Source organism: Sciurus vulgaris, assembly GCF_902686455.1.
Source record: "Sciurus vulgaris genome assembly, chromosome: 8".
NCBI classification, from domain to species: domain Eukaryota; kingdom Metazoa; phylum Chordata; class Mammalia; order Rodentia; family Sciuridae; genus Sciurus; species Sciurus vulgaris.
Window position 1 is genome coordinate 91661874 of NC_136468.1, and position 6952 is coordinate 91668825.

Genomic DNA, 6952 nt, shown 5'->3' on the forward strand with positions numbered 1-6952 from the left:
GTGTCTGTTGTGATATTTCCTTGTTCTTTCCGAATTTTAGTAATTTGAGTTTTCTCCCTCTTTCTCTTTGTTAGCGTGGCTAAGGGTTTATCAATTTTGTTTATTTTTTCAAAGAACCAACTATTTATTTTGTTAATTTTTCCAATTGTTTCTTTTGTTTCAATTTCATTGATTTTGGCTCTTGTTTTAACTATTTCCTGTCTTCTATTACTTTTGGTGTTGGTCTGCTCTTCTTTTTCTAGGGCTTTGAGCTGTAGTGTTAAGTCGTTTATTTGTTGATTTCTACTTCTTTTGTTGAATGGGCCCCATGAAATAAATCTTCCTCTGAGTACTGCTTTCATAGTGTCCCAGAGATTTTGATATGATGTGTCTTTGTTCTCGTTTACTTCTAAGAATTTTTTTTATTTCCCTCTTGATGTCTTCTGCTATCCATTCATCATATAATAGTGTATTATTTAATCTTCAGGTATTGGAGAAGTTTCTGTTTTTTATTTTGTCATTTATTTCTAATTTCAATCCATTATGATCTGATAGAATACAAGGTAGTATCTCTAGCTTCTTGTATTTGCTAACAGTAGCTTTGTGGCATAAAACATTGTCTATTTTAGAGAAGGATCCATGTGCTGCTGAGAAGAAAGTGTATTTGTTCTTTGTTGGATGGTATATTCTATATATGTTGGTTAAGTCTAAATTGTTGATTGTGTTATTGAGATCTATGGTTTCTTTATTAAATTTTTGTTTGGAAAATCTATTCAGTGGTGAGAGAGGTGTGTTAAAATCGCCTAGTATTATTGTGTTGTGGTCTATTTGATTTCTGGAATTGAGAAGGATTTGTTTGACGTACATGGATGAGCCAATGTTCAGGGCATAGATATTTATGATTGTTATGTCTTGCTGATTTATGCTTCCCTTAAGCAGTATGTAATGTCTTTCTTTATCCCTTTTGACTAGTTTTGGCTTAAAGTCCACATTATCTGAAACGAGGATGGATACTCCAGCTTTTTTGCTGTGTCTGTGTGCATGGTATGTTTTTTCCCATCCTTTTACCTTTAGTCTATGGGTATCTCTTTCTATGAGATAAGTCTGTTGCAGGCAGCATATTGTTGGATTTTTCTTTTTAATCCAATCTGCCAGTCTATGTCTTTTGATTGATGAGTTCAGGTCATTAACATTCAGGGTTATTATTGTGATATGATTTGTCTTCCCAGTCATTTGACTCATTTTTGTTTTTTGACATGATTTGGTTTCTCCTTTATTTGGTTATTCCTTTAGGCTAGTTCCTCCCATTGCTGATTTGCATCGTTGTTTTTCATCTCTTCCTCGTGCAATATTTTGCTGAGAATGTTCTGTAATGCTGGCTTTCTTTTTGTAAATTCCTTTAGCTTTTGTTTATCATGGAAGGATCTTATTTCATCATCAAATCTGAAAGTAAGTTTTGCTGGGTATAAGATTCTTGGCTGGCATCCATTTTCTTTCAGGGCTTGGTAAATGTTGTTCTAGGCCCTTCTAGCTTTTAGGGTCTGGATTGAAAAATCTGCTGATATTCTTATTGGTTTCCCCCTGAATGTAATTTGATTCTTTTCTCTCGTGGCCTTTAAAATTCTGTCTTTATTTTGTATGTTAGGTATTTTCACAATAATGTGCCTTGGTGTGGGTCTGTTGTAATTTTGTCTATTTGGAGTCCTATAAGCCTCTTGTACTTGGTTTTCCATTTCATTCTTCAGATTTGGGAAATTTTCTGATATTATTTCATTGAATAGATTGTTCATTCCTTTGGTTTGTTTCTCTAAGCCTTCCTCAATCCCAATAATTCTTAAATTTGGCATTTTAGTGATATCCCATAATTCTTGTAGATTCTGTTCATGATTTCTTACCATCTTCTCTGTTTGATCAACTTTGTTTTCAAGATTAAATATTTTGTCTTCAATGTCTGAGGTTCTATCTTCCAGGTGTTCTAGCCTATTGGTTATGCTTTCTATGGAGTTTTTAACTTGGTTTATTGTTTCCTTCATTTCAAGGATTTCTGTTTGGTTTTTTTCAGTATCTCTAACTCTTTATTGAAATGATCTCTTGCTTCCCGTATTTGCTCTTTTAACTGTTGATTGGTGCGATCATTTAATGCCTGCATTTGCTCTTTCATCTCCTCCTTCAATGCCTGCATTTGCTCTTTCATCTCTTCGTTTGCTTCCCTGATTGTTTTAATTATGTACATTCTGAACTCCCTTTCTGACATTTCTTCTCCTGTGCTGTCACTGGGTTTTATTGATATAGTATCTATGTTTGTTTGGGACATTTTCTTCCCTTGTTTTCTCATATTGGTCAGATGTCAGTGGGACTCTGAGATATTGCAGATTTCCTCTATTGGCTTATAGTTTCCCTGTAGATTCCCAGTGTATCACCTCCCAGCCTTCAGTAGCCTGAAGTCTTAGAGTAACTTGATAATGCAGTGCTTCCGAAGAAAGCTGCCCCTAGCCCACTACTGGTTCCAGGGCTTAGAGCTGGCTCTGTGTGGAAAGGCTCTCACTGGGGGGCCTGCTCCGAGAAGCTGGCTGTGTGGGCGGAGCCCACCACCGGAGTGAGCAGTGCTACCTGGGGAAGACTCTAGCTGCCCTGTCCTGCTCTGATAACCCGCCCCTATCTGGGCCTGCTGCCCAGGCCGAGCTTCACCGGGTGGGGGAGACTCACCCCATGGCTCTATTTTAGTCCGAATCTCTCAATGCCTCCCCTTCTTGAATCCTGGGTTCTGGAGCGACTGGAGATGCAGTCACCCTCTAGTCCGCCATCTTGGATCTCCCCGTGGAAAGAGCCTGCAGCCGGAGGGGGGCAGGGCCATCTGGAGAGGTCTCTGGCTGCCCTGCTCTTGTCCCAGAGGCTGCTTGTGGGTCGGAGCTCTCTGCTGGCTTGGGGACTTGTGGCTGGCTCTACCATGTTGTCTTTGACAGACTATTAGTCAAGAGTCATCCAGAGAAACGGAACCAGTGGGAAATGTATCTAAGATAGAGAGACCAATTTATTTACTTACTTTAAGAAATTGACTCATGCCATTGGAGGGGCTGACAAATCCAAAATCTACAGGGCAGGCTGGAAATCTGGGTAAAAGTTGATGTTGCAGTCTGGAGTCTGAACTCTGTGGTCAGGCTAGGCAGGCTGGACATGCAGGCAGGGCTTCCATGTGGCAGTTTTGAGGCTGTATTCCTTCTGCTTTGGGAAAACCCATCATTGCTCCTGAGGCTTTCAACTGATTGGATGAGGCCCACTCACATTATGGAGAGTCACCTGTTTTACTCTATCTCCTGATTGAAATGCTAATTGCATCTAAAAATTACCTTCACAGTGCCATCTCCATAGATGTTTGACCCACTAACAGGGCACCATAAACTTGCTAAGTAGACAGCTAACATTAACCATGACAAAGCTGCATGTCTGTTTATCTCACAGGCCTGTGTGTCTGAATCCCTAGTGTAGGCTCAGGTTGACTTTGCCTGGGAGTCTCCTAGGTGAAATGCACAACATGCTGTGCTACTAGTTGGAATGGGGACGGGGTGACCAACACCTTCCACTGAATGTAGCTGAAGCTCATGCATCTAGTACATCTGTTATGACAGAATAGAACCACCTTGCTAGGCCATATTAACTCCAGATTATGGGAGTATCAATAATTTCTTCCTTTTTCCTTTGTGCTTTCAGTATCTTCCCAAAAGTTTACAAGGACATATGTTACTTTTTAACAGAATTTTTTAATTTAAAGATGTAGAAATTGGGCCAGGTGTGGTGGCGCATGCCTGTAATCCCAGCAGCTCTGGAGGCTGAGGCAGGTGGATTGTGAGTTCAAAGCCAGTCTTAGCAATTTAGCAGGCCCTAAACAACTTAGTAAGATCCTGTCTCCAAATAAAATGTAGATAAAAAAGGGCTGGGGATGTGGCTCAGTGATTAAGTACCCTGGGTTTAATCCCTAATACCAAGAAGAAAAAAAATAAAAAGATGTAGAAATTGGGCTTCAGTGGGGGAGGCTGGCTATGGCTTGTCTTGGGGGAAGGGAATGGCTTGCCCACAGACCCCAGGTTGGGAAGCCAGGCTGGGCTATAAGCAGGGTTACCAGGCGGAGGCCCACAGCCTCCTGAGCCCAGGCCTGGGTCTTCCCCCACCCCACCATGCCCTTTGTGGTCTCCAGTTTTTCATTAGAGGCTCGGAGGCCAGGGACCACAGGGAGAGTAGAACTTCTAGGTTAACTCTGAGCCTGGAGACTGGGGTACCAGTGAGTGGTAGGAGAGGAGATCTGGGAGATCCACTTCAGGGTCAGATCAGGTGCAGAAGTCAAACCTAATCAGGCTTCTGCAGAGTCCTGGCAGGTGAAGAGGCTGACCTTTCTAGGGCTGGTGTAGGCTGAACCCTGGAGACTGCTCTGTAGAATGCTCTGGCCAGCATTTACCCAGGGTGTGAGCCCAACTGTGTTCAGGGAAGGTTGGAAGAAACGATGTAGACTGATGTCAGGGAACTGCCCTGACTGGTCTGTGCTCTCAAGGCTGGGAGAGTACCGAGGAGTGATGGGGTGGGGGCGATCATGAGGTCTGGCACCGTCAGAGGAAGATCCCAGGGAAACTGAAGGATGGATACGATTGGGTGCTCAAGAGAAGGAAAAGAAAGTAATCCTTGCTGCTTCGTGCCCTGGGAAGGCCATCACATCACTATTCTTAGGAGGACGTCCACTTAGTGGGAAAGCTCAATTCCATACCAAACCCTTCACTCCTTCACTTCCAGATTGCAGGCTTTGTGAGTTATCTGAAATCGTACTAACAACGGCTAATGTGAATGCAGTCTTGGTCCTTGCTGGGCCTGATTATAATCCCTTTAAGTACATACACGCTATTTTCCGTCTCCTTGGGTTCTGCATCCATGGATTCAACCAACCCTGGCTGAAATATATTTGAAAACCAAAAATTGCATCTATACAGAACATACACAGACCTTGTTTTCTTCCGCCTGTCATTATTTCCTAAACAATATGCAGAACAACTATTCACGTAGCATTTACACTCATTAGGTATTATAAATAATCTAGGGGTGATTTAAAGAACACAGCAGGATTGTATAAGTTATATGCAAATGCTACACAATCTATAAGGCACTGGAGAATTTATGAATTTTGGTATCCACAGATGTCCTGGAACCCATCTCTCCTTGGTACCAAGGGATGACAGTACTGTATGGACTTATTTAATCCTCATGAAACCTTACTGTTGAGTGTGTTTTAGGAATGAGGAAACTGAAGCTCAGAGAGAACAGGTACTGAACTTGAGGTCACAGAGCTTGTATGTGGTGGGTCTGGAAGTGGAACCCCAGGGGTCTGTGCTTTGAAATACCAAGCTGTGGTGCCTTTCTGTGGGAAAGGTTACCCAACATCTCTGGTCCTTAGAAATACCACTGTTGCTTTCCCAGGACCTGCTGTGAAAGGAGAACATCAGCTCTCCCCCCGCCCAGATGTCTTGCTGAATTTCAGAGCCAACCTGAGCATCAGTCACCTGCCCCTTTGGCTGCTCTTACACTGGGAGGCTCCTTGTGAAGGGGGAATTGGAATTTCACTCAAAAGCTTTTTCTTTTCATTTTTCTGCCCAAGTTCACATCAGATGGGGGTAATGTGCTGATGCTGTAATGAGGTTTGAGGAAAGCACATCTTACAACAGTGCAAAACCCAATCATCATGTGTATGAACTGCAGACGAATTGAGCTTTTTCTTTCCTTAAAAAGGATAGTGCTCTCAAACTGAGCACTGTGGCCATTGATGCAGCCATAATAGAAGGTATTTGTGGGGAGAACTGCATCTCCCTGCACAATTGGCTAATGTTCTCTTTGTCAGGTATAAAGAATATTGACAAAGAAGACTCAAATTGTCCTGCATTTTCCCCGGCTTCTCAGGAAGAAGGGGAAATTGCTTTTTGAACATAGCATAAATACCATCATGTGTCCCCAAATTTTGATTCTGCGCAGTGTCTTGTATGCACATAGTAGGGGCTCAATCAAAGCTGATGGATGCAGATTGCCTGGTGAGAATTTTGTCTGCTGCATTCCAGCTGCATGAACTTGGATGAGTGACTTCATTTCTCTGGGTCACAATTCCCTTTTTAAAGTAGAGCTGGACTAGCATCTATGGCAGTACAATGGGACCATGTCCTCACCAACCCATCACAAGGTGAAAATACTGTAAGTTGAAAATACATTAATTCACCTAAGCTCACAGTGCTCTGTTGGCAAGTGGCTGTCTGGCAGCTGTGGCTTCTGTCACTGACACGCTTCTCAAGAAAGCATTGCTGGTTAGACACGGTGGTGTACACCTGTAATTCCAGTGACTCAGGAGACTGAGGCAGGAGGATTGCAAGTTCAAGTTCATCCTGGATAATTCAGTGAAACCCTATCTCAAAATAAAAGATAAAAAGTGCTGGTATGGGCTGTGGCTGTGGCTCAGTGGTAGCGGGCCTGCCTCACACATGTGAGGCACTGGGTTCCATCCTCAGCACCACATTAAAAAAAAATAAATAAATAAAGATTTTTTTTAAAAAAGTGCTGGTATGTAACTCAGGGGTCAAGTGCCCTGGGTTCAATCTCCCTGCCACCCCATATGAAAAGCATTGCTATCCTGGGAAAAGATCCAAATTCAAAAAAATTGAAGTTTGGTTTCTAATGAAGTTGTGTTGCTTTCACATCATTGTAAAGTCACAAAATCCCAAGTGGAACCATCCTAAGTTGGAGACTGTACCTACTGGGCTGGTTTTGAGGGTTTCATGCATGTATCCAGACCCAGAGTTAGGTCAGTGCCTGCCCCATGGCATGCTCTCAAAGCCCAGTGCTGCTTTGCAGGTGTTAAGTGGGAAAGTGAGTGGAAGATGTATTTGGAATGGAAGGTCCCTTAGTCCACCTGATCCTGATGGTTTAGACCAGAAAATACTATCCATTTTTT